Raw genomic sequence first — 11,144 nt, 5'->3', positions numbered from 1 at the left:
CATCTCCGCTTGATAAGCTTTAGCCTTCTCTGGGTCTCGACTGAGGCGCTTCTCCGTGCCACGTAGATTGGGGAGTACTGCTTCAGGTGGCACCCGGAGTGTAGGCATATCACTGACACGCAGAAGGGGAGTTGAACATCTGTTTACTCCCTCGACATTCAGTCTTGTCGTCTTTGCCTCCAAAAGCCTCATAGCTTGCTCTTCCCTCCGAGACCGTGTCACTAGTTTCTCACTTCGATATGGGAGAGTGTCAAGTTGCCAAAGCCTCTCTACTTGACTATGAAGCTCTGATTGAGGAGAGGCAGTTGAGAGGAAGAGGCACTGTTGTGGTTGAGCAGAGTGCTTAAGGGAGGGGATTGGTCCCTGTAGTACCCAACCAAGTCTAGTCTTGACTGCAGCTGGTCCTCCAGGTAAGCCTAGGCGCACAGGTTTGATGGGCGTTACTAGGTGAGGACAGTCAGAGCCGATCAGAAGGAGTGGCTGGGCATTTGTGAAGGGCTGCAAGGGAAGCCTTCTCAAGTGTCTATATTTCTGTTGAAGTGCCTTCACAGGGTAGGAATGTTCAGCCAAGCCTAGGTCATCTGCTGTGAAGGCTCTCTCAATGGTGAATGTTCTGGATGGTTGGCTGGCAGGGGAGACTTTGACTGTCACTGATGCGCCATGCAAGGTTCTCAATCCTTGTCTCACCGTACGTAGAGTAAGACTCTCTGCCGTGCCCTGTAACTGCAGTCTTTGAGTGGCCTCAGGGAGAAGGATCGTCCTCTCAGATCCATCATCCAATATGGCGAATGTCTCCAGGGTGTGCTCACCGTTCTGCAGCAGCACTTTGGTTATCTTCAGAAGTACTTGGCTACAGCCAGCACGCCGGTCTAGATAAAGTACCTCAGTAGATGGTTTACTCCCCAGCTCAGCGACGTGTTCCATTGGTGGATTGGGTGCAGCAGGTCTGAGATTCACTTCATGCAGGGCCTCTAGGTGTTTTCCCCTGCATGTCTTACACTGCACTTTAAGTCGACACTGAGCGGCCTGGTGGTGCCGCCCACAACGCCAGCAGCAATTGTTGGACTTAATCCAAGTTGATTTCTGCTCCTTAGTCAGCATCTTGAAGTTGACACATTGATCTAGGAAGTGCAGAGTGTTATTACAATATGGACAATAAGCTGTGTGCTTGTCTTGGACCTCAGAAGTGGAAGGGGTTGTGGCTGAGGACCTTTGGGGGGCAGTGTTGTGTGTTGCACCATGCAGCACGGTGGTAGTCCTTTTGGTGGCTCGTTTATCTCTTTTCATGCTGCTCCTGTCTCTCGAGCTCTCCTCTACCTTCTCTGTGTGATCTCCGCCCTCTTGAATGACCAGCTCATACTCCAGCCACTCTGCAAAGTCTCTCAATGATGGTATTCCATCTTTCTGTGGGTAAAGGTAGCGGCGGAAAGCAGCATGTAGGTCTTGGGGTAGCTTTCGTGTCAGTCTAGCAACATGAGACCCGCATTGCAGCTCTATGTGTCCATCTTCCCCAAGTTGCTCTAACATGCCGACCAGAGCACGGACTCTCAGTGCAAACCTTCTGAATCCAGTTGTGTCACCTGGGCGGATGCTGGGCTCATCCATAAGCTCTGCTATCCTCTGCAGTGACAGCTGGTGCGGCTGACCGTAATGTTTAATGAGCGAGGCCATCGTGTCAGAGTAGGGGTGAGGTGAGTTACTGTAGGAGTCAGCAATTAAAAGAGCTTCCTCAAATTTAAGGTGGTCACATAAGACCTGATATTTGAACCTCTCCGTTGCATCAAAGGGGAGAATATTGTCTAGGGCAAGCCTTAATCTAGCAAACTGCCTGGGATCACCCTGCGTGAACTCTGGGATGGAGGGCGATGGTCCTCTGTAGGTCTTCTCCTTTACACCTATGGCTGTAGTGGGAGCCAGCATTTGTTCTGGGGGGAGCATGTTCGCGTCGAAACTAGGTCCAGCTAGTGATTGAGATAAGGGGGTGGACTGTGGCGCACGAGGCTGAAACTCAGGAGCTTCAGTGGCTGAGGGTTGCTGTAACTGTAGCTCTTGTAAGCGTTGGCTAAGCTCTTGTGCAATGGCTGGTAGCGGTGGAGGTGGAACAGACTGTACCTCTGGTAGATCAGGATGATCTCTTGGGAGAAAAACTGGAGGTGGTGGTACTGGCCATTCTTCAGCTGCATCCTGTGTGTAGGATATATTGTGCTGCTCTGGTCTCAGGGGAAAAGGCTGTGTAGTTAGAGGTGTGGAGACCCAAGTGTTATCAGCTGAAATGTAGCCCCCTGGTTGCTGGGCAGAACGTAAGCGGGTGGATTCCAACGTGCTGACATTACGATCCATCTGCCTCCTCATGTCTCCTACCATCATCTGAAGTTGCCTGTTGTCCTCCTGCAGTTGCTGCACAATGTTCATGAACTCCTGAGGGATGCTGGATGACACTGGAGTCTGTCCTGCAGCTCCAATAGAACCAGGAGTCTGGGTGAGGGGCGTCATCTTGGCGTATCCCTCTCTAGTCTGCTGTTGCTCCAATGTAGCAGTGGGTGGCAGTGTGTAGCCTTCATACTGAGTCATCCATCCTGGTGGTCGCACAGCCCTCCGTGGACGTGCACCTGCTCTCTGGGGGTCATAATCCATCTTCACTCTGTAATCACCTATCCGGCTCGAAGGACCAATTTTGTTATGATGATTTCTGATATGAGGTTCAGTTCTACGGTGGTGATCGCAGGGTGTGCACAGGTCAAGTGCCACTATGACCCTCCAGAAATTAACGAGGACAGGGGATGATCGTTCAGCTCTTTAATGGCAGATTTAGCGTGGGTGTGGGTATGTGTGTGTGTGTGGTTCTACAAACAGAATGGAAAATAGAACACAAATTACAATCAAATTATAGACAACAATAATCACCATATAACATATTACAGCCACATACTTGTCTTATAGGCCCTAATACTAAGCTGGCGGCTTTTACTTATAGTCTGAACCATATTTGACAACAAAGAAAATAAACATCTTCCCATCACTTAACTCTTGTGCCCCACTCACTTATGATGCCAACTAAAGAAGGCAAATACACATAACAAATCCCCAACTCAAACTGAACTCAGTTTGGCCTAGGCGAACTTAGCTTAGCTTAGCCCGCTTAGCTTAGCGATAGCTTATAGAAAATGTACAAACAGAGGACGTCCAGAGCAAGAAAACATACAGGCTATCCTTCTTACACAAGAAATATCCTGTAACTCACCAGTCTTATGGACGCACACTCTCATTGAACCCACATAAACTGCTCCCGAGCATAACTTGTGATTCACACTGCCTTCATGAACACCATTTTCCATCCCAGTCAAACATTACTCACAAAACGGCCGCGCCCTCTAGTGGCGAGGCAGAAAACTGCATCACAGTCCTGCCTTCAGAACACCTTCACCTCAATTTTCTCTTTTGCAAGTTCTTCTTGCACTTTCATCAGTTCCTTCTTCATGTTTTGAGTGTAACTCTTTGTATCTTCCATTTCTTTCTTTGCTTCCTGTATTTTAATTTTCTCTTCCTCCAGCACTTTTTGAGCTTCCAACAATTCTTTCTTCATATTTTCAATCTCATTTTCTGCCTCATGTTTACGTTTTTTCTCCTCTTGAAGTTGTTGCTTTACATGCAGTAATTCCTTCCTTAGTTTTTCAGCTTCAGCCATTACATTTGCAGCTTCTTGTGTTGCCAACTGCATTTTCCTTCTTTCCTCTTCAAAAGCTTCCTGAACCTCCTGTAATTCCCGAATCACATTTCCTGCCTCCTTCTTTGCAGTTTGATATTTACTTTTGGCTTCTTGTGCTGTGGTTTTCTCTTCCTCCAATGCTTTTTGAGCTTCCAACAGTTCTTTCTTCATGTTTTCATTCTCGTTTTCTGCCTGTTGTTTTCCCATTTTCTCTCCTTTAAGTTTGAGACCCACATGCAGTAATTCCTGCAATACTACTTCAGTTTCAAACTTTGAATTTTTAGCTTCTCCTCTTGATTTTTCTGCCTCTTCTTTTAATTTGACATTTTCAGCCTGTATCATTTGAAATTCTTCTTGCAGGTTAATCAGCTGTACTGTATTGTATGGTGAAGCACTCGCCGATCCTCTTCTCGTTCTCCCTTGATTCAATTTGGCCTTTTAAATCCAGGCAGAGGAAATCAAAAGTGGCAGTTAACAAAAACAGCAACAGTACAGGTTTACATGAATAAATTCAATACATTATAATTAACAATACATATTTCAGTACTACTGTGCGTACTTTGTTTTTTTTTTTTAAATTGTCCCTTTTCTTAGGCCAGCAAAGGGGTGATTTTCCCTGCCAGGCCCAGTAAGAACATTTATGTTTTATACTATGTTTTTATAAATGACTTCTCACCCATCAGCAAGCATACGCTGCCCAGCCCCAGTGTTACCAACTTAGCAACTTTGTCGCTACACCTAGCAAGTTTTCAGAACCTATCAGCGACTTTTTTTCTAAAAAGCGACTAGCGACAAATCTGGTAACTTTTTCTGGTGTTATTGGAGACGTTTTGATGTGAAAGCAGGTGTTGGCGTGGGCACCTCGCCCATGCCAAAGCGCTCACAGGCGGCAGATAGTCCTCACGCAGCAGTCGCCTCCAGCTGCTGTCAGAGCAAGAGATATTCACCCCTATGCGTACAAAACTGCAAATGAATCGCGCATGAGCGAAGCCGTTGCTCCTCTCCCACTGTAACGCAGGGCGGGAGCAGCGGTAAATGTACATTTTTCTTTGTCTAATATAAATCGGTGCACTATAATACATCATTCTAATCATTGCAAACTTAGAAATCGGATGTCCTTGCAGAGCCTTAACTCCATGTTGTACATCTGATTTCCACTGAAGAGGCTTGCTATTGTCACGGGGTGGAAAGGGACAAGTCATCTAAGTTTTTTTACTGTGCATGTTTTTGTTGTGTTTTATCTTTTTAATGTTTAATATTGTACATTGGGTTATTTTTATGAGTTTTACTGCATGTTTTAATGGTATTTATTTGGTGACTTGTCCTGGAAAGACTCCGCCCCTACCTGATAATAAACTGATCACACCTGCGAGAGATCCCAGAGAGGCCAATAAGAGGGCCTGACAGACCACAGGAAGGAAGTTCGACCGAGAGGCTTGAGAGACGGCCAGGAGTAAGTGGTGCCAGGCGGCAGCGCCTGCAAGCCGAAGGGGCTGGTGGAGCTTGGCGTTCAAGACGAGGACGGACAGCACCAGCGACTAGGGACGCAGAGCGAACAGGCGGACGGCAGTAGCAACAAGAGCCCAGCTTGTGCACTGCGGGAGAGCAGAGGCGGCGAGACAGCCGGTGCCGATTTGCAGTTTTAAAGAAGCGCCGGGCGGAGTTGAGAGCTCTGCCCACCCGGGGTAAGTCTTCGACTTATCCCCTTTTATTGAATGAAAACTGCCGAAAAGAATAGTGACTGCCGCTCCCTCCCTTTCTTCAGCGTACCAGGACGCGGAATGCGGGGAGGAAGGCGAGGACTCCGCTGGGTTTCCCTTTTACATCACTTCGCTGGACTTTTTTAGTTCTTTGTGACTTTTATATCGTGGCGGATGCCACTGGACTTTTAATGTTCTGTTTTATTGATTTTTATTGTGTTACCCCTTGGCCAAGGTTGTTTTAATTCATTTTACATTTTTAACTATTTAAATATAATAAATTATATTTTAATTATACAGATTTTATTCGTGTGCTTTCCCTTGGCGGCTCCACTGCTCTGTCCGTTTGGAGGAAGGTTTCCTTCCTTTAAAAAAAAAAGACACTGTGGAAATAAAATCACCTTCGCTCCGTTACACTATGTTCATTTTGATTGTTAATGGTTAAAAATTTTCTTTTTACTGTTACTTTTTTTGGATCACAAGGTTTAAAACCACTTAAAGGAACACACACACACTATAAAAAGTAACTCCGCCAGTGATTCCGGATAAAGGAGGAAGGTTGGAATTACTGAAAACAATAATTACTAAGAGAAAATTAATTTGTAGTTCTAAATATATTCTAAATGTGTCACGGTTCTGGGTCCGTTGGACCCAGTATTTTGAGTTTATTGTGTTTTGATTTAAGTTTGCATTAGGGATTGTGTTCTTGTTCTCTTGTCGTGTTATGATAATGTTTGTCTATTTAGAGTTCCATGTTTCTGTTTATCTGGGTTTAAGATGTGGGTTTAGTTTCATGTCATTTCAAGTCTGTCTCTGTCTAGTCTGTCTTAGTAAAGTGTGTTTTGTTTCCTGTTTTATTGTGAAGGTCTGCGTCTCATGTGAGTGTGTTCATTTTTACCTTTGTCTCGTCTTGTTGATTATTCCCAGCTGTGTCCACCACCTGTGTGTAATTCCCCTGTGGTTCTCTGTGTATTTAAGTCATGTCTTCCGTCATTGTTGTTGCTGGTCCGTCTGTGTTTCCACCCTGCTTCAACTGTGTGTTCTCCATGCAGTCAACCATCATCTGTTTCCGCCCGCTCTCATTCATGTCCAGGTTCGTGTTCTATAGTTAGTTTGTTCCCAGTTTAGTTTAGTCATTGCTCCGTTCGCCGTTTGTCCATTTCCTTTTTGTGTTTAATAAACCACCCTCACACCCATACAAGTGCCTGCGTTTGGATCCCCCTTTATTTTCCACACGGCTCATCTCACTCGCCGTGACAAAATGCTTTTAGGGTGTTTTTTTTTTTTTTTTTTTAACTCTGTCTCTTCCACAATGTTTTTTCTCTCTCCTACAGCGTCTGTAACATTTACATAGGCAGGACCAATTATGCAAATTAGGCGATGACATCATTTAGCGATTTTTAGGACAGCCAATAGCGATTTTCCTTACTGAGGAGTTGGCAGCACTGCTCAGCCCTCTTCCAACACCTAAAAAAAGTAGTTATTTGTGGCTGGTCGAGCATACAGGCAAAGCAGACTGGGTTTATTATCAACTCTGCAAAATGTTGTATAAAAGGGAGCGCAAGTGTCAACAGTGCAATGTAGGCCTTTGGCTACAGCTTGAGAGCAAGTGCTTTTTGGAGCTCTACCAGAAGCCTGAACTCATTTAGAAGAAAAGAGATGCGAAAAACAAACCACAGGGCAGAAAAACAAACACTTGTTGTTGTTTAGTGTTTTACAGTTCATACTTCAAATTGGCTATTCTAAATCTTTTATTCATGGACATTTTGAGTGCCTCATGCAGTAAAAACTGTAAAATTTCTATTTTATTTTTTGTCTATTTCTCTTATTAATCCCTGATTACACTGTTATAGTACACAGTGGAGAAAAAAACCTACCAGATAATAGTAATTGTAAAAAAAGTTCAAAAGCACACATTGATAGCAGATTTTATGCCATTTTCTACAGTTAAAACAACAAAATAACTCCAGACAGCCTGTTTAATATTATACGAGATAAGGGGTTAAAGAGATTGTACTTCTAGCATCACTGCACATTTACGCAGATTATGTTTAGAACTGTTATAAAATTCATTACCAAATTATTTTAACTCAAAGTGTATCTCAAAAATCAATAAATATGTTATAATTGCCACTAGGTGTGAATGTGCGAATGAATGTGAGTGTGAATGGTTGTCTGTCCCTATGTGTTAGCCCTGCGACAGACTGGCGACCTGTCCAGGGTGTACCCCGCCTCTCGCCCTATGACAGCTGGGATAGGCTCCAGCACCCCCCCCCCCCGCGACCCTGAAAAGGATAAGTGGAAGCGAATGGATGGATGGGAGGGAGATCCCCTATGAGCCCTAATATACTTATTATGACATGTTTAACTGCCAGTGAGACAAAGCCCATTTTTTACTGCAAATGAGAAATGAACATGCCAATAAAGACTAACTATTCATTTCTAAGCAAAGTTACCCTCTGTCGTGTCCTTTGGAGCAGAATCCATGAATTTTGTAGTAATTCATGGATTTCTTCACACTGTCCTTCAGACAGCTGTTGGATGCTCCTGACAATGACACAGGAAAAAGAATTTGCATTTCATGAAGCATCAAATGCATCGGTCACTCTGGCAGCCAGCTGTGCCAGAGTGACCGAGTCCCAGGCCGAGAAGCCGAGGGTACCCCACCCCCGAAGTGGCCCGAGCGAGCCCCGGGCTTCAGGCCCCGATAACCAGCCACCAGGAGTGAGCCGGTGTGTACCTGTACGCCCATCCCCAAACACAAAGAACCACCAACGCACCAATGTCTGAGGGCGTCTGCCACTGGCAGGGGAAGTGGTGGGGGGAGATAGGCCTCCATACCTTGGAGGGCCTGAGATGTCCCTAGAGAGGTGGCGTCTGATACCCAACCTGACATATAGACACAGACATACAGCCACACACAGATACAGACATCCATTCCCACCCTCATGCTCTCATACGCAATTACTCAACACTCACCCAACGTGGAGACAGACATAAATAAAGACACTGTACACACAATCACACTCCCCAAGCGTACTCTAAGCCCCAGGTCTAGGTACCCTTGCCCCTGGAGGGGGAAACTGCACCCAGACCCAGAAGTGTTACCCTTTTCCCTGCGGTGGAGAGAAGCAGACTGCCCTGGCTCGGCAGCAGCAGGGAGGCCCCACATTCCAGACCCCAATTGGACGGCCAACTCCTCCTCCTAGCCCCCCCCTCCCGCTCCAACAGGCTGCAGAGAACGTGTGTGTGCGAAGACTCCAAACCTCCCTCCGCCCGCTCATATGTAGTGTTGGTGTTGTGTTGTGTGTTCTAAGGTGCATTTAAAACCCAGGAGGGCATGGAGCAACCTGCGAGAGAGAGCAGCAGGTAAGTGCATAGCCCCTCCTGATAGCCCTAAATGTCTACATGTATTTAAAATTGAGAGGTGGGCAACAACGCCAGGGGCGGAATTGTACACCCTGATGGTCTTTTGGATTATGTGTAGCGTGCCCACCCCCAAGGTCCTATATGTATGTGTTATGAGAGTGTGAGTAATGTGAATGTCTAAGTTGTGGGATAAAATTGCACCCCCATACTTTGCAACCCACCAGGGAAAGGGGGCCCAGGCCCATCCGGACCGGGGCCCAGTTCAGCAGCGCCGCCTGGCCCCACAGAGCCCGAGACAGTCCACCCGACCCCACCACAGAGAAAAGTCTGCATACCAGAGCCATCATTAATGCACAACACATGTAGGATGGCCAAGAGAGCTTGCTTGACAACTTCCATTCCATATGATTTATCTGTGTGATCCACTATGTGATCACCAGGAAAATTGCATTTTAACCCAACTCACGTTCAGATGTGCTGTCTAAGAAACATAATTCTGAATGTTTTTCATTATATAATTATTCACCCCTGGCTGCAAATGGGACACCTAAGTTACCTGAGTAGAGAAAAAATGCATATGTAACCCAGATTATTTTCTGAAATATGAGATTTCTGATAATTTGGCAGTCATTGAATGCAGCACAGTGCCATGACCATAGCAGCCGCCTGTCCAGCAGCTGTAGAATTTCATTTTCCTCCTGTCGATCCGATGAGGAGCATGCTGTTTTCGTGTGCCCTGCCAGCTGGAAACTTGGGTACATTTAACATGAGTCGCCATGGATACGTTTACGAGATATTTGTACTTGAAACTGATGGTTTAATGTGTTATTAGAGAGAGAAGTCATGTAGTGGTACACACTTGAAGCTGAGCCGAATCTGACAGGCATTGGCTATTACATCTGGCGAGTTATCTTGCAGCGCATGGTCAAATTGAATGTTCTCGTTTGGCTCTTGGCGAAGGCGGTCGCACTTTTCTCCTCTCTTCCTTCCCCTTATCTTCCCTGCTTAGCCTCTTGTGTCCTTGTCTTGTTTCGTGTGTATTACTTTCCCTCGAACAGTCGACTCACAACGAACGCAGCATGGTTAACACCTTGGAGACGCTTACAGCTGCCGTGAAGACTCAAAATAACACCATTGAGCATATGATGGGATACATCAAAGAGAGGCCAGCTCAAAATGAGACCCTTGAGCGAAAGTTGGATCACATCACAGAACGGCTCACTGCAGTTGTGAGGTCTCAGAATCAAAAGAATGACAACACCACGGACCAGAAGTTTGATACCATCATGGGGAGGCTCGCGGCTCTACAACGGGAAATTGAGAGACCAGTGTCGGAGTGTTAAAGATCAGCTTTGAAATTCTACTGAGCTGCTTGCATAAAAGAAAAATCAACGACATCAACATGCGAACACCACGGCGCCAGCTGCACGGCCCAAGGCTGGAGCCGAACAAAAACTCCCTGATAACGACTGTGTGATGACTATTCTTCCCATCCCATGCAAGGCCACCTGGGTTGGCTGGAAGACTGTTTACTTAGCCTGATAGGGCGAAGGACATTGTCTCAGCTGAACTATGGACACGCACACACACACATACTTACACTGATAAGCACTCACACATCCCCCCTCCCCTTCCAACGCCTTCGATGCTTGTTGCCTCCTGGGAACACGAGGCGGGTCTGAGCCCGCGCTGGTGAGTCGGCGCAGTGGCAGGATGGCTGTTGTGTTGCCTGGGATTACTCCTTTTCCCTACCCAACCCTGTTGCTGGTCACGTGCTCCATAATGTTGTGCTGTGGACATTTATGTGCTTTTTTGTGCAGAGGAGTTTTTTTGTTTCCTGTTCTCATGCTGTCCTCCTGTAGCCCAGCATGAGTAGAGGTCTCTTTTTTTTCCTCTTGTACTTTTCCCATTGTAGTGTACATTTCAGTGTTTTTCTGTAATGCAACCGTTCTCTGACTTGTATCCCCATGTGATGTCTGTGTTGTGTGTGTAAGGTCGGAGGGCGGGTTCATTTCACTGCAGTTTACTGCATGTGGCGAATAAAAGTTGATGATGATGATGATGATGTACCTTATTATGCTGCAGCAAGATGTCAAATCCACCACTGTGATATTTTGTTAAGGAAGAAAGCTAAATGTTGTAGAATCTGTGAATGAGGTTATTAGCAGGCTGGATAGCTGACTGTTACAAGCTAGCGGATAAGCAAGGCTGGCTACCATCTTAATATGGCGGCCAATACAAGGACAATTATCGAGTTTATTTGTTTATGCCTAAGAAAATTTGTTGAATAGCATTTATTTTTTCTGTTTATATTTTTACATGAACAAGCCTGTATTTTTATGATGGTAAGACTGCTGGATGAGCCGTTA

This window comes from Diplotaxodon limnothrissa, linkage group LG22 (assembly GCF_057381915.1).
Source record: "Diplotaxodon limnothrissa isolate DT_005_m linkage group LG22, D_limnothrissa_male_GT1.1, whole genome shotgun sequence".
Taxonomy (NCBI): domain Eukaryota; kingdom Metazoa; phylum Chordata; class Actinopteri; order Cichliformes; family Cichlidae; genus Diplotaxodon; species Diplotaxodon limnothrissa.
The sequence above is the reverse complement of the archived record's forward strand: the minus strand, read 5'-3'. Positions refer to the sequence as shown.